Here is a 26,735-nt window from a genome sequence, read left to right as displayed (position 1 = left end):
CCAGTGCTCTGTCTCTGTGCAAACACGCCGGACATGCTGTGAAGTGAAATGGTTGAAAGCATCTTTTTAAAGGTTGACTGATGATATTGAGCAGATAAAATGGCAGCACCTCAGGGAGGGCTTTTTGAAGCTAAAAATACAGAAGCAAAGGGAATGTTTGTTCATGCTTATCTCAGTGTCAAATTACATTGATAAATACCATGATTTTCAGTTTGGTTTGATGTACCAAGCTGTCGTTTCTGACAGTGTATATTCTGGTGAACATGAACATATGTCCACCTGTGTGTGTGTGTGTGTGTGTGTGTGTGTGTGTGTGTGTGTGTGTGTGATGCATCTGTGCATTCTCCAGCCTCCATGGAATCACAGGGGCGAGCTACAGAGCGTGAGGTTCATCAGTAGTGTAATTAATGTAATGCGGTTCAGTTGTCATGCGTGATATTTCAGGGCCGCGATCTACTTGAGAAGGCTTTTTGATGAATGGCCAATTAGAAGCAGACTCCTCAAGCCTGGTGGCTGACTGATCTCTTTTTAATGGCACTCCTGTTTCTTTGATAAAACGCAAAATGAATCATCGATACTCTGGCCCCAAGGAGCACGGAGCACAGAATTTAATTGTAATTGGGTGTGTAGCAGCACTTTGGGGTCGAGGCAGTGCCTGCGTGTATGTAAGAGTGTGTGAGAGCACTTTTGTGGTAATGGTGGTCAGTCTCAGGCATACTCTGATGCACATGGCTGCTTTTCTAAAGCATTATATATAATTCACTGAACGTGTGTTCATCTTTATTCCTCTATCTACATTGATTTACAAAATGTACATTTGTATATTTTGTTGCCACAGTGTACGAGTACAACAGCCCAGCTGTGTGTGCTTACATCAACACCAGTCGAGCCTTATTGTCACTGATTTTTGGTGTTTGATTGCCATTAAGGCACACTGCAATTAGGCCCGGCAAGTTTCTCCTCCAAAAAGATCTGTGCTTAAACTGTGCTGCTGTGTGTTTTGATGCTTGAATCAAAAAGCCTCATTTTATATGTATAATAAATGCAACAGAAATTAAAAAAAGACGAGAGGGGAAAAACAGCCTTAAAAGTCTCTTTTCTTCTTTATTTGCCAGTTCCTCAGGAGATGGCCAAGATGTATTTGCCGTTTCTCAGGATGGGGTGTCATGGCAGGAGACGGGGTTGTTTGAACAGAAGCTGTGAAAACACACCGTGTAAAAATTTGAAAAAGCAGCTAGCATATTGAACCAAAGAGCCCACCAGGAGCTTTTGGACCACCCAACGGGCAGCTAAGATCTTTGCTATGCCTTTTATTTTGGCTGCAGTGTTTTCCCAGCTCACAGCCGCTGGAGATTTCTTCGCTTGCATGAGCAAACAGAACAGGTTCAGAATGAGGTGATTAGAGTTGTCAAAATGTCACCGCATCCCCTGCTGATGTTGGAGGGTTGGGACAATAATCTTATAATTCACTGCATGAAGCTGTAGGAATGTGTCTTGTGAACTGCCTTGCACATACACTATACACCCTCTGATTCTTAGGTTCATGTGTGCTTTCCTCAGCCTCCTTCCCCAGCTCCGCCGCACAATGTGACGCTGCTTCTAGCTAAAATTGCGAACCAGACCTTTCACACTTGGTCACAATGGAGGCATGCTCGGCAGGTAAGCACTTGGGAGATACAGAGGGAATCTTATTTTGTGGATTTAGACTTCATAAACATCATTATCATCTCCCCGACCTTGGGTTGCTGCGCTGTTCAGCGGCGACCCCAATTTTGTCAGGAACCTTGAATGGCTGATGCGCGTGGTCTCTCGGGCACATGGGCAATCGAGTCAACAAAAAGGAATTTTCTTTCTAGTGAGTGCAGTGTGTGGCATGTCGGCATGTGTGTTATGTGTGTCTGAGAGAGGGTGTGCATCTACGTACGTGCGCTGACTCAGTAATCTTTTCTACCTTGCTGCTTGGAGCCGTCAGCATCTTTCCTCCAAACAAAGTTTTCTGACTGTGCTGCTGCCAGATTTAAACTATGTAGAACATTAGTGTAACAGCCCACGCTCTTAGAATACAGATTTGTACTTGAGTGCACGCCAAATGGCCTCTATATTTTATGAGCCTTCTCTCTACTAACATACCGTCTTGAGACTAATTATCATGGTCGCACTCAAACACAAAGCTCGTTTATTATTGCATTGACATCACATTTGTTTTGGCTTGGCCTACATGGCAGGGACTTCACAGCGCTACAATACTGGAATCATGTTTTGAGCTTGACAGAGCATGGTTTGGATGGAGAATCTGTTCCTTGTTGCGTTGTACACAGTGTTAGGCAGAAAGGTTGTTTGTTCTTTAAAGTCTTGTCACTTGTCTCTCTTCAAGTGGACTGTAATTTTTTTCCCCCTTTTGTACGTGCAGGCTGCTGCACACCGAGTGAGCTGCTCACTGGGGAGTCATGCTTGATTCTTGGGAAGCAGTTTTCCTCTCTTGGTCCTGGCCTAGAAATGCCTTGATACTTTTTATTATCATAATACTTTTCCCCCGGCATATTGTATCTGTACACTGATTCCAGCTATTTTTATACATACTGCAAGACTATTTATAAAAGTTGTAATGTTGGTCTGAAAAATGGAAATGGTACATGAAAGAGGTGTTGAAAATGTAAACGATTTAAAAGAGCTTCCAATAACTGATCCATAATGGTTTTTTTAATGATATATTTCTAATTAAGTGGAGAAAGAATTAAAATGGAAGTACAATGTATTATTGCTCACATTGTCGAACTCATTTTCCAATCTGCTATCTACGGCCATTCATTAACATGCCAACTTACTCCTGTCAAGGGTCATAAGTTCACCAGAGCCTATCCCAGCATGCACTGGACAGAAGGCAGGGAACTCAGGCAAGTTGCCAATCTTTAGAAGGGTTAGAACAGACAGATAAGCACAGACAGGCACAGAAATTAATCCACTAAAAACAGTCTGAACTATGATGCTTTCAGTGGAATGCCTAAAAATACAATATTGGTTAAAGGTCTAGCACTCCATAGCCCTTTTTAAACAGAGATCCTGCAACAAAGAAGACCTGTCATTACTCCGGCTTTGCTGTTTTACACACCAACGCAGGCATAATGCTGCCCCAGTGTGTGATTTTAGAAAGCATGACGTGTAACACAGTAGCGTTGGTATCTAGTATGGCGACTTTGTGTCCGGTCCTGCCGGCTCCCCCATTTTACACATACGTGCCCGTTCTGTGTTTGTACGTTTTATAGAGAAACATCACTTTGTACTGACTGATTAAACTAAAATAAAACTAAATAACTCTCCCAACAAGAAATTGGCTGACATGAACATAATGTCTGGCTAAATGAATGAAGTGAAAATGGTAATTCTGTCTGATTTTCATTCTAATTTTTCTCCCACCTGCTTATTGGCCCTTGGCTTTACCTGAGGAATATTAGATAATAAATACAAGGTTTTGGTGTGGCTTTCCACATGCTTAATTGATAGCTCCTAGTTTTAGTTTAGTTTTGTTGCACCTGTTACAAATATAAGAACTCTAGAAAGTCTATGGAGTTCATCGACCTCAGTAATCTCCCAGCCGAGCTCTGCGTCACCATAATCTAATCAGCCACAATAAGTGAAAATACCTGTGTGGGTGTGCAGGGCTGTTAAAGCTAATGTTGCAGAGCAAAATATCTGAATATCATTGTTATTACTCAATGCCACCATCAGCTGAATTAATGCTTAATACACACTGACAGATCTATTTCTGTCAGGAGAGGGGTTGACTACATATCACCACACACTGGATACAATAATACATTTAATCTTGTTGCAAAGGTCAAACAATGCAAATTGCATCTGAGAATATTTAAAGGGTATGTACGCGCAGCCAGAATATTTCAGTAATGCACTGTAGGGGACAATAATGAGCCAGAAGATAACGGCTGTACCGTGGTGTGACGGTGGCTCATGGCCTTGTGGGCTCTTAATCTATGGAGGTACAAAAAAGGACAGGATATGTCAGGGAGTGGTACAAAGCTAGCTGCTGTTAGTTCTCCGTAGCTTAGGTAACGGCAAAGGAATTAGTTGATTATGGCCATTTTCAATTTTCACTAGCATAAATATGATATTCTCTGTGACCTTTCAAATCACACAATCGCACATCAAAGCTAGGTTTGAGATGCAAAAATAGTTTTTTTGAACACAATATGTGTATTGTTGGAAAAATCCCATGTAGTAACAAAACACGCCAACAAGAATGTGTTTATGTGTTCAGCTCAAAAAATAATTTGAGCTTATGTGTTAATAATTTGAGTTTATGTGTTCAGCTCAAAAAATAATTTCTTTAAGAGTTCCTCTTTAAGAAATTGGACTTTGAATGCACTTTGAGAGAACTCAGTTTTCCTGTCTCCACTCTGTTCAGAACCTTGAATGGCACATCACTGAAAAGCCTGCAGCAAGCATAAATTCCAGTATAGCACAGAAGGAACAGACTGTTTCTATAGCAGCTTGACATCTCTCTTTATCCACAAGTAAATAAATCATTGGTGAATCCAAACATAGTAATTACATGTGACTGAGGTGTTTGCTCACCTGTTGCTGGTGGTTGTGCTTGAGATGCTCCTCATTGTGGCACCATCCACTCTGACTTCTGTCCAAGTGTTTGTCACCCATGATCACAGGCTGGGAAGCTGACTACACTGCTGGCGTTCAGCTGACTCCCACAAATTGGCTCATCAATTTTATTACCATTTATGTCTGAACACTTTCCAAATTGAATTTTTTTGCTCCCGATCAGGCAGTCAAAATGCCTCTGAACACCTAATAATCATTTTCTCTGCCAAAAATGACTGGCCTGGTGCACCACTAATACTAAATTCAGTGTGCCGTATGTATCAGCTCAGCTCTTCCACTTCTTGACTGTGTTTGATGCCTTTCGAGTCTGTCAGGCTGACGTGTTTGCAATTGTGGATTCGCTTCTGTGTTGTCCCAACACCATACACACTAACATATTCCACTGTTCTACTTTTGTCACCCTCTCTTTGCATGCATCCACGGAGATATGCTGTGACACTCTCAATATGGCAAATGTCAGCAAAGACAAAAGAACGCACATGAACAGATACTCCTCCGATCACACAGTCACAAGCCTGAAGTGCACCCCCCCACCCCTGACATACGTACTTGCAGGGGGAACAGCTGGATGTAAAGCAAATGCGTGGGGAGGTGTGTGTGTGTGTGTGTGTGTGTGTGTGTGTGTTCTGGTGTGACACATCTGGGTAAAACGACACGAGGGGGTCCTGACAGATATGGGCTGAGTGAGAGCCTGTTCCCGTTGTGCTCTGTCACGCTGAGGCTTCTTCCACATGCCTGCCCTCCACTGTCTGCTTGATGCTCCCGCTAGCTGTTAGGTAACCTGATGCTAGTGTGCACGTGTTGATACCACCACGCTCTCTTGCATGGTTAAAAGAGCAAGCCGCGGTACAGTGTGGCCTTGGACATGTGCGTGTGACGTGACATTGGGTCCCGTGAAAGATGGAGGGTGAGAGATTAAAAGGACACAACACAAGGGTGTGAGAAGAGAAGCAGGGGTGGGTGCTGCTTTATATCTCTGCTTGTGGAATGGACAGAAAGTTCAGTTGATGAATGAGAGCATCAGTGACATGGGTGCATCAGTGTGTGACCATGGAGATGACATAGAAGGCCTCGGGAAACACAAACGATTTCCATTTTGTGTTAAATTCCATTTCACTGTTTCTTTTGCCACCATGCGCTTCAAGGTTAGCTCATAAGTTACGCTTTGAGTATGTGCTGAAATCTAGCATTTTTTGACTGCATGGGCATGTGTGTGTGTATGTGTGTGTGGGGCTCCCAGTGGGGATTGTATTTCGGTCAGTCAAGCCTGACAGATAACAGCCCACCGTGCTCGTCACATCTATTATTGAGGGGACGGGAAATTGATCGGCTCTAACGGTGAATGTTACCCTGCCTTCCTCAGCGCCTCGGTTCCTCTTTCTCCTCTCTGCCACTGTGCTGTTCCCTGCGTTATTTGTCCTCCATCCATCCCTCCCCCCTTGTTGTCAGACTCCCCGCTGCCCTTGTTTCCAGTCATCCGGTTACTGTTTGCCTTCCATCCTTTTCCTCCCAGCCTCTATGCCTGTCCCACTTCCTCCACAGCCCCCCCCCCCCGACTTGTCTCTGTTTTTTGGTCTTCTTACTCTGGATCCCCATTTTTTAAGTAAAACTTTCAGATGAAGACGAAAACACTGTCTCCGTTTCTCAATTGCCAGCATAATCTGACTTGTAGTTTTCTGGCAAGCTCTTCTTCTGTTGAAGTTGTTGTTCCACAGTGTGTCAACACACCCGGCTCCTCTTCCCCATCAGCTCGCACAAGTGAGTTAGAGCCCTTTTCTCCCATCTTCCCTGCCACCCGACGCTCTCTCCTCATCTCCCCTCTCTCCTCATCAGCTAGAAATCACGACTCCGGCTCACCTTTGATCACTCTCCCTGGGAACTCTTCATCGCAGAAAGTCAAGTGTTTTATCTTTGTTGTGTGACAATTCAGCTCTAGAAAAGACCACGTGCTGCCAGCCAACACGGCTGTTTGCGCCCCGAATATGCGGTGCGGAGAAGAAGAAAGCCTAATTTGAGCTCAATTCATCTTGGCAAGATTGCCTTGCATTTATTGATAATTGCTTTTTTCCGTTTAAAGGGATGGTGTTTAAACCGTCAGTCGTGTAAACATGAGAGATGCAGCTGTTGCCGCAATTAACTTCTCACTTTCCCTAATGAAAGGATTAATCCGCCAGCAAATCTCTCGGCTTCCTTTCAAATGCCAAGCCTCCATTCAGCCTGCTGCCAGTGGAAGAAAGGCGGCCCGTGTCGAACAAAATGGGGCTATCTATAACCCGAGCCAAAAGTCACATTCATCAGCTCAGCCTGGTGTCACATCATCAGGGTCCCTTTACTGCTGTGGAACAAGAGAGACCCTTAACCAACTGCTGTTTGATGATTTCCTGAGCGCAGCCTCTGCAAGCGTCTGTTTTCACCTCTCCACAGCGCCACCTCCGCCTCCCCGCCTTTTTTTCCCTCTCGATCCAGAGCTGCGTTGCTCTGTGCTCTGCCCGACCTTCCAAAACACACCATTGCCTCTTGTCAGAATCCTTCAGAATGGACGACAGGGAGTGCTTTACTTTCCACAGACAGTTGAAAGCCAGAAAGTGAATAGCTGTCTCCTGTTGGAATAAGATGCGTCTGGGCAGCCAGGGGTGAATGACAGGCTGTTGAGAATGGAGCAGAGCTTAGGCTAAATCTTTGAAGCCATCGATCGGCCGTATTGATCAGTTGTTTTTTCTTTGCACCACACAGACAGTGGGGGACAGGTGTGGAGATGGCAAGATAGACCAAATCCATGCCAAATGCCAATCATCCTTGCTTTCCAGGTCTGGCCATCCATCAGAAAGAGGAAGCGCGACTTGTCATTGTCAACATTCACTCAAGCTTGGCTTTAAGATGTTAGTTTAGATTGTAACCTCAGTCTACTTAAAATCCATTTCACGTTTAATACTGGCTTTGTACGAACAAACCAAGAGCTCTAAACATAAAGTTATATGGACTGACAGTACTTTACTGGAGCATAGTGTTCAGAGCACGTTCAGAAGATTGGCATCAGATGTTTCATACATGCTTCACAATCACGGGCTCATTCATCAGCTGTTCTGCTTGCAGCGTCCAATCATATTCATCCAGGTGTACACCACTGCAATTATAACCTCAGACTTCTCACTATTACTCTGATGATACTCTGATGCCAACACCGTCTGCTGCTGCAGCACCCTCCAACCCACTCCTTAAAGTATGTGCTATATTTGAGCTATTGTTGATTTAACTAAGATTAAATGTTCATGCGTGTTTGTTAAGGGGAATTAGCTCTCTATGCAGATTTTAAGGGATGCCTCAAAGAGCATCAAATCTAGCATAACCATTTGTTACAAATGGTCAACTCCTTTATGTGTCTCTGACTAAACTGCTTCTCATGTGTATCTAAACATTCTCTAAAGATATAACTGATTATGAGCATCATTAGTCGAGACTGCCACTTGACCATGTGCTATAAATAACACCTTGCACTGAAAAATGACCATGCTTTTTGGTCCATGCTTACAACTCTTGGTTGATTTGTAATAAGTCAGTGTTAACATTAGCCAGACCAGGACTAAAAAGGGCTCCACGCTTAATGCTTTCCTTGGTCTGCACCAAATGAACCGACTGGTGTGAAAGTGACCTCAGCCTGGCTGCTTAGCCCCCGGCAAAGTGAGACTGACAGCCCTCACACCAGCCTAAATGAACCCAACCAAACGGCTAAACGTTAGGTTGAACACAACAAGCAGGTGAGGTGTTAAAGCACCCTTAAAGATCATGTTTAAAGCAGTCAGTTTTAAAAGGTGGCTATCCTCTCTCCAGCTAATATTACCTGAATTAACTCACTTATATGGCTTTACCCAACTCTATATCCATTGTTATTAGACTATTGATTGATTGTTAGAGCTCTGGTTAAAACGACCATTATTGGTCAGACCTCAAATGCGCGGTGTTAAGTGGCTGCTCTCTTGTTTAAATAATCGTCTCTATGGCGGTGGACCCACAACGATTTAAATTCATTATTCCGTCTTATTTGTTTTGCTATTTTTGGATCTGTAGCCTATTTTCCTCATTTCTATTCAATTTGCATACATCATTGCAACAGTCTGTGTAGTGTGTGTTGTTTACCGTGGTACGTATTACAGGTTACAATTCAGAGACTGAGTTTGTACAAAGGCTGCTACAGAAACTGGGACTTTTATCTGAGACAAACACAGAGTTTTTATTTATGCATTTCTATGAGTTTGTGTCTTGTGTATGGTTTGTTCCGCTTGAGCTAAATGAAGTGATATTTGAAGGGGGATTAAGTATCAGCCGGCGTGCAGATTCGTAAACAGCTATCATCTTGATCCGCGGCTCGCAGACCCCTTTATCTTTGTCATTATTAGAGTCTCCGTATCACTGTCTATTTCTCCCACAATCCCTCTGTTATAATCTCAATTTAGAGCTCCTCCTCTGACCACAGCAGTAGCCAACTCATTTTAAAGCCCAAGATTACACAACTGCCCTTCTCCGTATCTCAACCTCTTCATCTCTCACTCTCTGGCTCTCTCCTCGCTAATCCAAGTATCTTATCTTTCAGCTTTGACTGTCTCCCAACTGTCCACCTAATTCTCTCCCTCTCTCTGTCTGTCTCTTCCCCATCCTCCTCCCTCCCCCTTCTTCCTTCTTTGACTTTGTGCTCTCTCCATCACCCCGTCTCCCTTCCCCCCCATCCCCCTCCCCTTCCTCTTTTCACATTTAGGGCCTCAGATTGAGTTTATTGGTATGACAGGCGATCATCAGCAGAAGCTACAAAGCGTAATGGGTGCATGCACGCACCCACACATGCACGCTAGCGTCCGTAGTGCAGCATAAAGGCATGCAGTCAGCGGGTGAACACACACACACACACACACACACACACACACACACACACACACACACACACACAGTCTCTTTCACAGCTGAATGAGCATTCACTCTCTGTGTGCTCCGTTTTCTCTGTCTGTAAAGGAAGAGAGAAGGGGAGAAAAAGGAGCTGGCTCGGACCTCAGCAGATATAAACTAATGACTGTCTGATTAATTCATTAGCCTGACACTTCATTGCCTGGCTGCTGGAGTCATAGCTGTTTACTTTTTTATTACAGACCGACCCCATGTACACACTTTGCTCTTGACACTCTCTCTCTCTCGCTTTCTTTTTCACTTTGTCTCCACAGCCTAAGAAATAATAGCAAAAATGATGATGTTTTGAGCCGGCCGAAGCAAGATGATACTGTCCCGGAGTGCTCTTTGGCTGGCCCTCCACAGTGTCTAGTTTTTTCTCATCTCCATCAAATCCGTTGTCCCATTGACAGTCTCGGCTGGCCAACTGTAATAGAAGCAAAGACTTTTTTAAAAAGTCTTATTTGGCTGAGGACAAGTTAAACCAGGACCCATTTCTTTAGAGCCCTCTGTGAAGGGCCGATTAGTGATTAGCCGGCCACTTAATTCTTTCTTCAGTCGAAACCTGGAAAACAAAGTACTTTTCAGAGCACTACAGTTGGCCAAGGAGTTGGGAGAGCGAGATGAAAGAGCAACCGGCTGTCAGGCAGGCTTTCCGACGCGAGGTTAGCTGACTTGGCGCAGGAGAACGAGCAGAGCAAATGGATTTGAAGAGTCAAAAGGAAAAAAAAAATGAACGAGCAGGGCAGAGAGAGCTGTCCTAAATGAGAACAGTCACCTGTGGGGAGTGATAAGAGCTGGCAGATGGATAGGGCGATAAATAGACAGATGGGTAGTTAGATAGATGGAGGAGGCTGATTTGCTGAGATGGAGAGGTTGGGAGAGATGATGGGCAGATGGGCTAAAGAGATACGGTAGAAGACAGGCGAAACTTTCTCTCTGTGCAAGCGCTTTAAGGCTCACTGTTGTCTTTCGGGTTTGTCTCGCCAGTCACTCACCCTTCTCTCTTTCTCTCTCCCTCGATTGGCCTCCTACCGTAACTCGCCCTCCTCCTCCTCCTCCTCCCTCCCTCCCCTCTCTCTGTCTCTCTCTCTCTCGTTGTCTTCGTCTCAGCCACCACTGCACTCACGGGATATTTTTAATAGAATTAGGCTGCTCTTGTTATCAGTGGAGCGGGTAGCCACAGAGTGAGGCGAGATTGAAACAGCGATTTCCAATTTGAGATTGTGTCACACACATCTCCCTGTGCCCAGATAGCATCAACGAATCACCGCCACCATCTCTCTCTCACTCACTTTGTCCCTTTTTGCCTCGCTCTCCCTCTTTCAGACATCTCTCGCCGGATATTTTAGCCCCGCTCGGGCCTTACGTACATGCGAGAATAACATCTAAATGCATACATGCTCCCTCTCTGTCGCTCTGGATTCACTGGCTCCTCTTGACAGTTTATCTCCTTGTCTCTTTCGCTCTCATCCGGGGCGCACACAGAACACGTCTCTCTTTCTCCTCAGACTCACTTAGTACCTCCAAATGCAGCCTCGCTTTCTCCTTTTTTACACTTTGTGCTCGTGTCTTTCCCACTCCTCCTACACTTTGCTCATTCCTCATACCTCCAACTCTCCGTTCGCTTTCTCTCCTCTCCCATTATTTCGCATCTCTCCTCCCACACCGCCTTCTCTTTCTCCGCCCGCTTTCGCCAATTTCCGCCTCCCCTTCTCTTTTCATCTCGTCCGGTGTCACTCTCTCTATCCCCCATGAATACTTCTCCTCCCTTCATCCTCCCTCCTCTGCTCCCTCTCCTCATCCTCCTCTTCTTTGCTGCCTCAAGGCGTTGGATCCCTTTGACTTGTCTTGTCAGGTCTTTGGATTTCTGTCTTACCTCTAGAGATATATAGTGTGTGTGTTCATGCAGCACAGACCTCATTGCTTGTGGCCGTGTGTGAGTTTGTGTACGAGCCTGTGTTTGAGAGGCAAGATTGATGCTGCTGCTGCTTTGTGTGTGTGTGTGTGTGTGTGTGTGTGTGTGTGTGTGTGTGCGCGCATGTGTGGGTGTTTGTCAGCTCCTTTCTGGTTCCCATGGCCAGCGGGTCTTTTCTCTTCACCATAATGCCACAACTCCACCTTTAGAAAAAGCTCGACAGAAGCGCTGCCTTAACGCGCGGCCCTTCCTTAATACACTCTTCCATTAGCTGAACAACCTTGTTTATGACACTCCACTTTATAAAGTTTATTCCTCTCCGTGCCAGCATTTCTCTCATCACAATAATTGCCAAATCCACAGTGTGTGAACGTTACCTATTACACACCCTCTCAACTTCTTTATGGAAATGAATGCAAAATGTGACTGGTGCTTGCTAAGCTTTGACCCCTCCACTAAGAGGAAGTGTATCTGTGTCCTTGTCTCCCACCACCTCCTTTCTCTCCATCCTAAAACTTGGTAAATCTTGGTGGACTTTTGTTGTTGTGCTGAATCTTGTAGTCTATGCTAGAAAGAGCAAAATTTAAATGGAACAGAAGGAGAGGTCTTGAGGCTGCGCTTGTGTACATAAAAGAATGGATACATGTAGCACCATATAGGCAGCAAGCCCGCTCAGGCTTTTTGAATTATTCAAGTTTTCAGCATATGGGTTAACAGTTCATAGATACACAGCAAAAAGCTCCAAACTAACTTCTTTAATATAGGCATGGTGTTCACACCCACACACATGCACGGGTGTGTACATGTGCGCATGCAGCGGCAGAAACAAAGAATGCTGTCTATTCTCTTACATTTGCTCAGCTATACTTTAAACAGCATGTGCTGATGGCTGTTGTTGGATATACTTTCATGTCTGTTAATTCCCCTAAAGCTTATCAGCGGTTAATAAAAAGCGGAAACAGCATATTAATGTCAGCTGTCAAACGCCCACATCCACCTGCATGAGGTCGTATGCCTCCCGTGAGCTACAGTACAGCGGAGCTCTGGTACTGTAGTGTGTTGTTCTGTGCTTTTACATTTCACTTCTGAGCTGGTTCTAGTGTTTGGGGAAAAAAGCACGGCTTTGAGATGAAAACAATTTTTTCGCTTAATTGCGTTTGGATATCTACTGGCTAAAGTAACTTTTTACCCTAAAGATTGCTTGAGGCGTTTAATCAAGTATAGGGAGAGTTGAGAAAAAGCGGGTTGGGGTTCTGGGTCGATAAAAAAAAACAACATATGCTTCACTCTCTGCTTCTTTTAAAACTGCTGCACTTTTATGTTTCTGATCGTGTGTGTGTGTGTGTGTGTGTGTGTGTGTGTGTGATATGCCTGTATTATAAAGTGATCCTTCAGACTGAGCTTCTCAGCACAAACCTCAATGTATTTTATATTCATTTTAATGTAAGCACATACTCTGTTTTTTTTCTAAACTGAAATAGATCTACATTTTGGTTGAAAACTACAGAATTTTTTTTTTCATAAGGGACGATGCATTCTTTTTACATTTGTGTTGAAAGAGTGAACAACTTTGCTCATCATTACAGTCTGAATCATATGGCGTAAGGAGGAGCTGGAGCTAGGGTGAGTTTAGCCTAGCATTTATTGGGCTGACTGATAAATCCGATCTTTGCCATCGGGATGTGAGCATACACAATAAACACTAGGCAACACACTTCCTGAACGTTACTGTGTGTAAGTACGATAAAACCTTCGTGAGTAAAACGCTTTATCAGTACAGCTGTTCAACAAGCATAAGCATGTAAACGTGTAGAAAGCGATGTCTGAAATTGCTCCGCCTTCTCTCATCCACTTACACTATGTTTAAACCTTACATACAAAAGCTGCCTTTAGCTTAGTGTGCCACGTATATTAATATTTGTCCAAGTCATGTAAACTGCTGCTGGCTGAGACAAACCAGCCCCTCCTCTCTCTACCAGACGGTGAGTCACACCAGAGGAAGAACGACTGATATTGACTGTGTTCGTCATTCTTCATAAACTCCACTCAGTATTTTAATGTCAGGAACAGGATTTATCTGACTCACATTTTAGATTTGTTTACAGTGAGATATTATTGAGTATCTACAGTGATTTTACTCTTGTAAACTTTACTTTTATACCCGGTTCTGAGACAACAGGGCAAATATACGAACTGTATAGTTAATATGTACACTACACCATTTGTTTATTTATTGCAAGACATCATGTCATCGCAATATTGGACAATGTCGCATATCGCAATTTTTCTCATATCCTGCAGGCATAGAGTCTAGAGTGCAACCTACCCATAAACCAAGAAATTGCTGTTTTTACATTTATATGGCTGAAACTGAAACTAATACATTGTTTTAGAGGTGTCAGGCTATTTCATGCCTGCCTCCTGTCTTTACGCTAAGCTAGGCTAAACAAGTCCATAACAAGCTCTGTAACGTTAGCCTACCAAATGCACAGTGATGAGATTGGTAGTGAACATTCAGAAACGTCCTTTGGGATGAATACATTTCAAGCATTCTACTCTTCTCATCTCAGCGTCAGAATGAAAGAAAATAAGCGCATTTGGCGAAACGAATCAACGTAAATGTTGCATTTTGAGGTAGCTTAAAGCTAATTTGCATCTGCAGTCCCTCGGCAGGTCAGAATTAAATCACACAATTGCTTACAACACTAAACAAACAGGAGAGGACACTTAATGTGATCATATAAACACGTAGTGTATATACACTCACATGCACACTAATATACTGAACTGAGCTGTTTAGTCATGAATGATGAGCTTCTGATGGGAGTGATTTGATTACGCCGGTTGTTTGTCCTCGGATATCTTACACTCTCCCTCTCTGTCTTTGCTCTCTCCCCTCCCACCGTGGCAATCCATTTCCCTCTGAAACTGACACTTTAAAAGGTTGATAGCTCTTTGGCCAAGTCTCTGAGCCTCAGATCGATGGCTGGCAGAGAGCGGCGTCGAGGTACTGCGTGCGTCTTGCGTCTCCGGACATGGGAGTTGAAGTCAACACACCAGGTGAAGATGCTTTTCGATTTGTTGCCACCACATGATCTTTTAGCGTCCCTGTAGACGAGAAATGGACGATCAGTGACATTTTTTAGCTTTTTCCACCGATGTTCTGAAACCAGCTGGGCCCGTGTTGTTTCAGTGGAAGAGAGAGAGAGGTTGGAGTGGAGTTCACACCATTGTACCGATAAATGGACACATACACAGAAAGAAAAGAGCAAAAAGACAGTCTAATGAAAATTCATAGTTCCAGAAATGGGCTGTGTTTAATTACATAGACAACGTTTATGGGTAAAAAGAACACAAAATCAATGGATTTGTTTCTTTTTTTGACAAAAATGTTCCCCCTCCACCATTCTTTCCCCTGCTGTGTCTTATTGCTATAAAATCCTTCCCTGAAACATTATTTTGCAATCAGAGTGTTCATTCTGGCTCCTATAATTACTCTACCTCTTCTGTTCAGCTCAGCGCTCCTGAACAAAGTAGCAGTGAAAATGGAACCCATTTTTATTTTGACAATGGCTGCTGAGGTGTGCAGCTGATTGCAAGGAGCTGAAGATGCGGAAGACATGCAGGGGAGTCTGGCTGTGTTCAGACTGCAGCCCGTGTGTCTCCAACCAACCCTGTGGTTACCAGTGATCTATCCACACCACCTGGCTCCAGTTCAGCTCCCGCAGAGCCCCCAAGAGGAGGACCTCCAGCTCGGCTCTGCATCTTCCCTCCCAAAAGCAGCCCGGGCTTGGCCGTCGTATGCAGCCAACGCTGCCACGGGGGAGCCGAGGGCTCTGGAGCACGGATGGATAACTATCCAGGGGTAAAGCCCACCTTGAGGTGCAATGAGCGGCATGGGAGCAAAAGCAAAGGCCCCCTGGAGTTATGGAAAAGGGAGCCTAGCCAGAGCAGTCAGCCAAGCCTGTTTCCACGCTGGCTCTGTACACCCCAGGGCCTGTCACACGATCAAACCGTGGAATCGGGGACAAGAAGAAGCAGAGAGAGTATAAAAACACACATGCACGTTTTCCCATTAGAGACACAATGTCCCCAACTCTGCAACTTTATTCTCACATTCATATGTAGAGTATCACCAGCAGTGTAAAATGGCAGAGCTGAGATCAGGCTGTGTTAAAGTGTGAACAGTATAAATATTCATCAGCCAGTGAGCAGCAGTGTGGAGGAGAGGCAGTGAAGGATCTCAGAGGGGAAACTGAGATTTTCTTTTTTATATCCTCACTGCTGTGAAACGGGTTATTATTGTGTCAGAGCATTTGCTCCTCTACAGTTGGAAATGCCATCCCTGTAACTATAGGTTAAATCTATAAACACCTCTTGCCATTAAGGACTCTTTCCCTCGGACTCTTAGAAACCAGACTGGTGGCTTTGTTAAACTCCTTTTAGTGCTCAGTTACTCACAAGCCCACAGAGGGAAAACACAGGCTTTTAGTCCACTTTCATACAGCCGGATGATGCTCCGCCTCCTGCCGGTGACCCTCCGCGGGCGTTGGATTGCAACCCAGCATGCCGGTCCCCGGGGCCACTCCTCTCTTCTCCTTCCTCTGAGCGCGTTGTCCTCGTATCTCTTCATCTCCCTGAGTCTTTATCGCAAAAACACAGCACACCACATTTTAATCATGCCCCCCGAATAGAAGACACTTTTCCAATTAACGGAACTGCCGCCGTGATGCACTGTGACTCTGCGACGCCGCAATGCGCAATCGGCCCAATAAGCCACTGCCGCCGCTTGATGTATGACCGCCTCCCAAGTTCTGAATGTGAACAAGATGATTTTTGAAATAGAGAAATCTGTAGTGAATGAAAGGCTGGTGGTGAGGCAGCAAAGAGGGGAGAGTGAATGAGTAATGCTCCAGTGAAGCTGCTGAGTGGCCAACAGTGGATGTCTGTGGATGTACTGGGCAGCTCTAAGGCATGAATGTATGGAATTGTATGAATGCGAAGCAGGGTATTACTAAAAAAGGCCATGCACACTCAGCACAAACGCCCTGGGATAAATAATAAAGGGTCAGAAGCTGCTGTCATCACCCTAGATTGTGTCATTTAAAATCAGAATGCATTGATAGGTCATTCGGTCACACAGCAGACAGCCTCTGTTATCCTTCCCTGGCAGCCATTGAGTTATTTCCAACAAGTAAATGACTTTAAAGAGGGTTTTGAGTTGCCATGCCTGGCACCATAAACAGTGAAAGGAAGATTAGCAATAAATGGAAGTGTTGCAGAGTTTCACTTGCTTCAGTATTGGCGCTTTATTTCAGGGATATATTTCCCAGTGTGTATTTATAACTCTGGGCTCATTCCAGCTTAGACAGCGACCTATCACTTTTCCCAGAGACACAGCCCACAAACACACAGTGGTGGTGGAGGGAGACATAGTGTTGTGTGTGTGTGCGATTATATTTGGGTGAGAAGACATAGTATACGCTCTGAGTCATTTGTACTCCGGTGAAAATGTATGTGTGCACTGTTGTAAAGAGGGGCATTCAGTTTAAGCAGCTTGTGTATGCGTGTGCACACCCACAGGAGCATAACATTCGAATGGCAAACACCCTCATGCTGCAGTTCTTCATGCAACTTGTGCACTTCACAGCTTGCCTCCTTGTGGCTTCATATATTAACTTGCCCTCCCACTCCATCAATCAGCTTGACACCAATCAGCGTGAATCCGCTGTGCGTAACATGTTTATGAAACGAAATAATTTTCTATTGCCTCACTAGTCTCAGAAATGCGTCGAGCATTTTCTACCTGGCACACTCCTACGAAGAGAATTAAGAGGGAAATGGCTTCTCTCCCGCACTGACAGGGAAGGTTGAGCGGGCGTATTAACCAGAGGTAATTGAATGTAGAAGTAACAGTGCACAGTTTAGCAAGGGGATTAACCCTTGCACTCTCTGCTCTCTCAACCAAGCTCTGGTAAAGAGGTTGGTGAAGTTCGGCTACAGTACGGCTACCCCTCGGTGGAAGTTGTTGTGCCGGTGCGGAAATGTTTAGAGTTTGGGGCCTGCGAGACCGCCATAGTTCAGCTCAGTTCATGGCTATTTATCATGAGTGACGGGTGGGGAGTGAAAAAACTCAACACCTTTCTGCGTGAGCAATGGAGCTGTCTTATTACCCACAGTTAGGAAACCAACTGGGTGCTTACTAGAGTTATTTTCTGGAAAAAAAGCACTGGCAATTCATCCCTTGTTTTTTTTCTTCTTCTTTCATTATTTTGAAGGAACCAGACAGCGGAGTAGAGATGTTAGAATAATAAGAAAAGTACAGATTTTGGCTTTATCCTGACTTGTATGTGATGGTAAAGCATGCTGACATTTAGTGAAGCAGTCTGACATGGAACCCATTTTACAACCATTTTTTTATTATAGCACTGAATCTGACAAGGAAAAGTAGATATAACCTTATCATGCGAAGGTCAGGAACCTTTCAGTATTCTTCAAGCATTTCAACTTTCGATTCTTTTTTTGTCTCCAAAATTTTGTGACCCTTAATGGTGTTGTTTGGCCCCAAGAAGGTCATGAGGGGAGAGGTGTGAATTGCAGATGGAGAGGCCGCCACACATTTAGCCAGTAATTAGTTTTAGAACATAACAAAGAGAACGGTCAAGACTGCATGAGCTGAGTTTAACCAGTAGAAGTAGGAGAGTATACAGAGTGAGCCAAGGTTAACTGAAAGGTACGAGAAAATTCACATTTACCCATTGTGGGGCTACGCAAATAGAAAAGAGAGGAAGGTAGGGGCGGGGGGAAAAGTGAGAGGAGGTGGGTCTGTGAATGCGAACAGAAGTGCAAAGTACTATAATTTTGTCTTACACATGAGTAGATTCGGCAATACTTGAAGCAAAATCAACAAGACTAGAAAACGGGAAGGTAGAAGAGGAGAAGGAGCCAGAAAGTGGATGGAGGCGGGTGGGACAGAGAGAGATAAAGAGAGACAAAGTAAGAGAGACAAGAGAGTAAGAGGACTACTATGTCTCCATTTCCACGGAACCACAACCCGAGCTAGTTTCCACCAATTACGTTCATGTCAGCGTGCGTCCTGGATTCAGAATGCACCAACAGCCTGGAGGGGCCTTCACTCTCCTGGTACACACTCAACATCTCTCCCTGCCTGCCACTCCAGCATCCTTTACCACACATACGCACACACACACACACACACACACACACACACACACACACACACACATCCACCCACACACGCAGACGCTGTGTATGCACATATCACACTCACACGCATAATAATCTCATCACTCCCCCTAGCTTTGTCTCTCTTTGTCACCCACACACACACACACACACACACACACACACACTCACTCACTCGCACACCCACCTAGCAACCAGCCAAACACATTCCCATCCAGCATCCGCTAACACACAAACACACACACACACACACACACACACACACACACACACATACTTGGGCACACACAAATCTCCTCTGTCACTTCCCTCCACTGTCTTCCAATTCCATTTCTCTCACTCTCTTCTCCTCAGGCTCTCCATCCATCCATCCACCCCCTACTTGTCTCATTCTTTCTGCACACACACACACACACACACACCGCTGCCTGTATGCGTGTGTGTGTGTGCCTCTTAGTGCGTGTGTGCCCTCCTCTGCTCTCAGATGATAGTAATAAGGCCGGTGATTGCCGGAGATGGAGATGAGGGATGGCGCCTATTGATGATCGTGACTGTGACAGCCTGGCAGCAAGCTAGACGTAGGGGCTTCATTATTACTGGTAACAATAACAGCAACTCTCGTGCCGTAATTGAATGAAAAACGCCGCTGGCAGCCAGTCTTATGTTCTGGAGGTGGGTGGGAGAGTTGGACTAAAAAAAATGGACGGGGTGGGAGAGATGGCGAGGTAGAAAAGAAGAAAGATGACAACAGAGAAGCTGGAAAAAGAAATAGAGGAAAATAGAAGCTGGGGGATGCATACTGTGAGCGAGGGAGCGTAGATGCATAGAGGAAGAGAGACCGAGAAGGAAAAAAGAAGAAAACAGAGAGACATGAGGTGAAGTGGAAAGTGAGAAAGGCAGAGTCCCAGAGTGCTCTGGAAGGAGCGTGACAAGGCGCGAGAGAGAAGCGTGGACAATTAGGACATTTTTATTGAGTGGAGAGGTGAATAAATAATTGACAACATTCTGTTTGAGAGGGGAAGAAGGGAAAAATGAGGGTGATAAAGCAGAGAAGGGACTGCCAAGAGAGCAGAGGGAAGCATGGAGAGGGAAATATAAGCACGGAGGAGGAAATATGGTTCGATTTTAAAGGGAAAAAAAACCCAAATATTTTCTCATTTTGTCTTGTAGGTCATTTTTATTTTATGTGTACAGGTTTTGACATAATTCAAGTTTTCTGCTTCTATTCCAGTAAAATGGAGGTGACTGGAATTTCATTTATGGTGCCCACAGCACTGAAATGCCAAAAATGAATTATTAACCTTTGCTTTTGTTGTTTTTGATTCTTTTTCAAACTAGTTAATTTATATTTGAATATATTCCTCAGATCAGGATGGGGATTCTACAAGAGTACGTTAGGAAAAGATCTGTGCCAGTTTTGTCTGAAAGTGTTCTGGGTTTCATTAACAAGGAAACAAATGAGAGGGAATAGGAGAACATTTTTTCGTGGAATCTTTATGTATTTAACTTTCTTCTTTGTGTGTGTGTGTGTGTGTGTGTGTGTGTGTGTGTGATCCAGTAAATTCACCCATGCTTGCTAGTCAAATATGTGGTGCTGGAGGCTTGGTGATGTAGTGAAGTAGCTAAGTATTGTAGCTGGCAAGCTAACTGCTACACACCAACAAGCCAGAAACCTGCTAGCACTACTCACCAAGCTGATGTACCCCATTAGCTTGATCGCTAATGGGCGCTAAGCTCACAAAGGTTTATTAAAACACTTATGCCATTGACACCCCTGTGTTTTTTTCAAGTGTGTATACTCTTTAATGAAGTGGCCTGTTCAGCAGCGTTATAAACAGAAACATGTAAGACTATTCTTGCATATTTAGTTGACCTAAAAATGGGACAACTTCACTACTTTAAAATTAACATTAGCCACAGACGACAGACAGGTGAGGCAACAAAATAATTATGCATTTTGAGTAAAGTATTCCTTATTCTTTCCTCCATCCGCCGCCATAATAAGGGAGAATAATTCAGCTTGCATAACACTACTGCGCATCAGAGGATTCAGAAGTGGGTATACGCCACGCTGACTGAAAAATAAGTGGGTATACTCCGCATACCTGCATATACCCTGCACTAACACCACTGCTCCCATCTCATAATTGTGAAATTCTGACACAGAGGGATTAATAAAAGTGGATGATACAACACAGCTAATGAGCTTCCTTCATTTTCAACTTTCCAGTTCTCCTTTCCCAAAGTCAGCGCTGTCGAAACAGCCTGCCATTAGTCAACGGTGCCCTTCATGTATCAAGGTTTTCCCACATTGAACGCCATGTGAAGACTTTCTGCTACATTTACTTAGCCTCTATGAGCAAATCCATTGACAATAGCTGGTTTTGGTGTGAATTTTTGCCATTTTAGATGCCAGTGTGATGGGGCCTGGATAATCCACACACATAACTGTCATCTATTTAAGTAGGAACTCTTTATTCTATTGAAAGAGGTCCAAATAAAAAATGTTCACAGTGAGGCCTGTGTATTATTGAGATAAACAAGGTCACATTTCCTGTTAGAGGAGATTCTGTTGAATTGTTCAATACCACGCACCACACACACACGACTCCATTCACCTCCTCTGTACTGTGGTGGAGGCAGAAAAAAAAAAAAACCTTGGCACACAAAACCAAAGCTATCTATATGACGAGATACTACTAGAGGCCAGTGACTTCTTTTCTTTGTAATTCTAGTAAAACCATCCCTTAAAAGAAAGCAGGTCAATCTGTGTAGATATATTTTTGTGTATGGTGATGTATGATGAAGGGATTTTCAACAAACAAACATTTTAAACTGCTATTAGGTGCTATAGGGTGTTTGTGCAGGTGTGGATCTGTGTGTTATATGGCTCCTTTTTATCACTGTGAATTTGTGAGTGAAAATGAGATGGCAGTCAATCTGTGCCGTGCCCTTTTTGACAGACTTGATTTAGCAGTGCAATGGCTCCAACTCCGAAGTTGCTAATCAAATTGTCACAGCGCGCCGCAAACATGCTAACAACGCGATGAGACAGGTCTGGGGATCACGCTAACGACTTCATCACTCATGTTAATAACACAACGATGCCCTTTCTCTCTCTTCTGGCATTAAAAAGGCAGAAAAAAACATAACTGAGGAAAAATCAATTTTTGCATCTGCACCTTGTTTCCGCTTCATCGTGGGAGAAGGGATTTATTAATCAGGGTCAAATCACACTCTGCCTGACATAAAAAAAAAAAAAAAACATGAAGGAGAGGAAGGAAGAAGGAAATGGAAATGAGGTTGTAAGAAAGAGGAGAGGAAGGAGAAAGGGCTCTGATGAAGCGAACTTGGAAAGGAGAGACCAGGCCAGAGGTAGGGGGTTGAATATTGATAAGGTAGCGATAATGTCTGGAACTGAAGAATGGGAGAAAAAAAGAGACCAGCAAAAAGACAGACAGGGGCATCGGCCTGCACCTGAGGTGGCGTAATGACAGAGGGAAGTTCTCTGGTGGGGACAGCAGCAGCTGCCCTGAATTTTTTAGAGCTGGCTTCACGGTGAGATGGCTGAGAGACACCATGATATGTCTCACCCGTGTTCCTCTGAGAGCAGCCTTTCATTAGCCGTCCCCCGACCCGAGGTGATAGCGGCGGGGAGACGAAGTCAGGAGGAAATAAAAGTCGAAATTGTTTTGAGAAAGGGGGCCAAAAGAAAGTTAATACTGAGGAAGTTGTGAGTGTATTTATGGTCTTCTGGAAAATATAAGCATTCGGTCTTTTCTGTTGGGAGCTGTTATGATGGATCTTGGGTAATGGAGTTTTGATGAATGAGTGGTGTCTGGCAGGCTCTGGGGTCTGAGTGGAGGGTGGGTATGACTCCACTACATTGATATCTGACCACCAGAAATTACAGCATCTCCCGCTTCTAGTCTCCTGCCACCATGTTTAATTCTCTAGCTAAATTGTTTAGGTATATAGTATTGAATATGCCATAACCTTTTATAAGTGCTATAAAACGAGTGCACACTCCTCAGAGACAAAACCACAGAGGATCCTCTGAAATCCACTTTCCCTATGATCTCAAACATCCAGAAATTCCCTTTTGGCCCCCCTCCTTTAAAGACTGCAATTAGGCGAGGTAAAATGATAATGTTTTCGTCTTTAGCGTCCCTTTGGTAAACATTGCCGTTAGGATCAATTAACCAGCGGCTAATGAGCAAAGTGGGGGTCTGCCTCAATATTGCACCATTGTTCATTGGCGATTTTTAATTAATGGGTTTTGAAGTAAAAATCGCAAAAGTTTTTAATTGTTTTTCTTTTCGAGTGAGGGGAGGGGGGGCGAGATCAGAGTGTTAATTATAAAGTAGGAGCTTTAAAGTGAGGAGGATTTAGACTTTTAATTAAAGAGGAATTTGATGCGACCAACAGACTGAGTTCAATTGCCACACAATCCACTGTTATTCTCCCTCACCCCTCTTCTCTCTATCTGCCTGCCTTCTCCTCTGCTTTACAGCCTTCCATCTTCCGCCACTCATCTTGCTCGCTCCCCACCCCTGTATGGTGTTGATGTCTCCCTCCTTGCAGGGTGTTGCTATCAGAAGCCGGATTAGGGACTTTGAGAGCTCTGCTCTCAAATGGTGAAGATGAGGCCTGGGTGGGGAGAAGGAGAAGGAGAAGGAGGGAGGAGGGCAAGGGGACGGCTCAGTCACTCCATCGGATTTCCAAGATTGAATTAGTGAGCTTTAGACAAATCAGAGCCCTTTTGGACATGTTCACAATGTTTGCTTTCTCTATTTTCCCACTTTTCTTCTCACTGTCTCCCCTATCATAGCTTTGCTTCCTCCTCCCTCTGTCTCTCCTCCTCCTCGTCTGCTCTTTCCTAATAGCGCATAAGATTGTTTTCATAGCAGTGATAAATTAGGCTGAAGTGATTAGCGTGGTGTGAAACGTGATTACATACTGTAGCTCTGCTGATTTGTTGAACAGATGCCCTCTACCAGTTAGACTTTGGTAGGTTACAGTGTTAAACTCAGTCTCCCCCACAGCTGGAGATCCCAGCAGACGTATACAGGTTAATTGCTTTGATTGTGGATATGGCTCCACCATACCGCCGGGAATGCAACTTGCAGTCCATTTGTTATTGCAGTAGCTGTTAGCAATCGTGTACGCGGTTCACGCCTACACACACAAACATGCACAGAAAAGCCTGTTTGCAGTCCAGCCTTTACATAAACAATGATACCAGCTGGGAAGAAGCAATGACGTGGGATGTCTTGGTGTTGAGTCATGATGCCGTCAGTTGACTTCAAAAAGTTGTTAAATTTAGAATGTAAGAGCACAAATATTTGCCAATCATCAGGATTAATGGGCTTGTGGCGTAACTTCCATCAGCAGCGGTAGGATGTGAGACAAAGTGTCGTTATTTTTCGAGGAGCCACATCAGCAGGGGTGGAATAATATGAAAGAATAATAACTAGAGAAATGGCTGACCTCCTGTTGTCTCACCCCTTCCACCCGTGTTGCTGTGATTACGCCAATCACTGTCATTAGCATTCCCCGCGATTAATGTGATTTCTCATGCTTTGTTGCATGCATTCTAATGACTAGCACCCAGCTCCCTTCCCGTTTCAGCAGCGCCAACCATCCGTGGCTTAACCCAACTGCTCAGGCTGTACTGTATTAATACATGCCTTGGAGCCGGCAAATCCACTTCTGATTAAGGCAACAACCTGACCCAGCATTCATCTACGCCGTAATCAGCCCTTATCCATTTTAGATTCTCATCTCCCATCCATCTTTCCCTCTCCTTAACTCGTCTCATTTCCTCCTGTTTCTCCTTTCTTTTCCCCCGGAAAAGGGCAGAAAAGAGGAGGAGGAGGAGGAGTTGGGATTAACAATTGCCAATCTCTCCCCTATCCCTCTATCTTTTTAACTTTGTTGCTTCTCATCACGTGCACGCTCTCCTTATCTGTTTATTCCACTTTCGCTAATCTTCTTTTTTTTTTTAAACCGCTACCATCCTTTGCTCTCTGCATTAATGCCTTTTGTTGCTTTTATCTTACTCTTAATGTCTCCCTCTCTCTCATGTGTTTCTTGGCTTTGCTCAAGGTTTCTCTTCAACATGAAGCATGTTCTTTACAAAGTGCACAGGGACAGAGAGAGATATGTTTTGGCTAGCAGCTAGTCCTGGCATCAAGTATTGAGGTCTCTGAGGACAATTTATAACACAAACCGGATTTGGAATATTTGTCTGAGGTAGAGGAACATGTGCTATTGTTGTGAGGAGATTGGAATATGCTACAAAGATTATTACTATACACACACACACACACACATATATATATATATATATATATATATATATACACACACACACACACACACACACACACACACATATATACACACACACACATATACAAACAGAAAAGGAGTCTGTTTTGCTATAGCTGTAACCTCACTGTACATATTGTGTTTTTGGCAGCATGGCACTAGGTTGACATTTCTGGTTTCTAATGAAATATCTCAACAACTGTTGGATGGACTTTCATGAAATTTGGTTATTACGTTCATGACCCACACAGGATGAACTACAGTAATGTTGGTGATCCTCTGACTTTTGCAGTCATCAAGTCAATATTTGAAAAGTCCAGTACTTTGGTTTATAACCAAATATCCAGCCTTAGCTCTACTTTGAATTTAGTGCTAATTAGCTTGCTTACACACTAAAACAAGAGGGAGAACATTATATCACATTACATCACCATTTTAACATCATCAATAGTGAGCAAAAACAAATGTGCCTAAGTATAGCTTCACAGAGAAGCTAGCATGGCAATGGACTCAACCTTATTTAAGATTAAAATGCAGTTGCTCACAATGAATGTTATTTCAACGGCGTGTTAAGGTCAGGACTGGAAAGCAGTTTTTTTCTCCAGCCTTGCTTTCTTTTGTCTACTTAAACTAATTTCTCGATGTTCAGTATTTCCAACCTGAAGGGCTTTTGGTTTTTTTTTATCCTGAAGGCTCACTCGACGAGGGATAACATTCATCATGATTATGCCGCCCTGATAATGAGAAATAGTGGAATTAATATTCATTTGTCGCCCTCCATCTACTGGGACTCTAAAATGTAAATGAGTGTACTCTCATGTGGCTCACTGGCTTATGTACACGAGTCCAATCAAAGTGTGATTCAAAGTGAGAGTGCGTGGCGCTACTTTGAAACTTAGTTTATAAACTTAGTCCACCATGTAGCACGCAGAATATTTCCCTTTTTCTTGTTTAATGTTACACTGTACTTATTAGTGAGATCTGGAAGTCAAAATGATGCAGCGCTGTAGAGACAATCCAACACGAGAAGCGTTTAGTGCACAGGGATGTTATTTTCCCTGTGTAGCACTTGTGGCCAAGGTGTTTCACTAATTAAGTGGAAGAGTCTTTTTAGAGTCACAAATGACTTTTATTGGCACAACTTGGAGGAAAAAGGGAACATATTTAGATTTTTAAAAGTGCACCTAATTATACTGGTGGTTGCTCATGCATTGCATTTGTTGCTGAGCTTCTCCTGAGCTCAGCCTGTGCTTTTATGTGAAATGTTGCACCCGGGGTTTGAGGTTGAAAATAATATCAGGTGCGCATTGGACAAAATGAGTGTTTCCCCCCACACAGCTCTGACACAGAGCCTGGTGGAAAATTAGAAGACAAAATTGTACATACTGTATTTCTAATCATACATTGGATGCGTTGGACATTGAGAAGAAGAAGTTGTAGTGAAAAGATATATTTTTGGGTTTGTGAGATGACATGCTGAAGGGGATAGTTTCCACTCCTGGCCTCTAACTTTGCAGTTTATTAATTTGTCTCTGTGGTGCTGTAGCCTGCCAACACTGTTGCTTCTGTTGATGGTTGTGATAAGTGCTTTCCGTGCTCTGAAGGGTAGAGAAGGGAGTCTGAGTGCAATCGAGTACAATCAGAAAAAACTCATCAAAACGCAGGAGCAGAAAAGGTTAAAAATGAAAATCTAATTTTGAAAAATGGGACGCAT

The 26,735-nt window shown here is 43.9% G+C and overlaps 1 protein-coding gene across 5 annotated transcripts in view; it reads left to right on the top strand.

Moving 5' to 3' along the window:
• Positions 1–26,735, top strand: part of LOC127363499 (uncharacterized) — a 146,445-nt gene that overhangs the window by 17,109 nt on the left and 102,601 nt on the right. The window contains exon 2 of one of the 5 annotated variants that reach the window (XM_051400026.1): positions 14,426–14,542. The exons of the other annotated variants lie outside the window; for them this stretch is intronic. The gene's annotated coding sequence lies outside the window, so the exon portion shown is untranslated. The remainder of the gene's footprint in view (positions 1–14,425; positions 14,543–26,735) is intronic. 5 annotated transcript variants of the gene reach the window in all.

The sequence above is a fragment of the Dicentrarchus labrax genome, unplaced genomic scaffold (genome assembly GCF_905237075.1).
Source record: "Dicentrarchus labrax unplaced genomic scaffold, dlabrax2021, whole genome shotgun sequence".
Lineage (NCBI taxonomy): Eukaryota > Metazoa > Chordata > Actinopteri > Moronidae > Dicentrarchus > Dicentrarchus labrax.
Note: the sequence above shows the minus strand (reverse complement) of the source record. Positions and strands in the feature narration are given on the sequence as shown.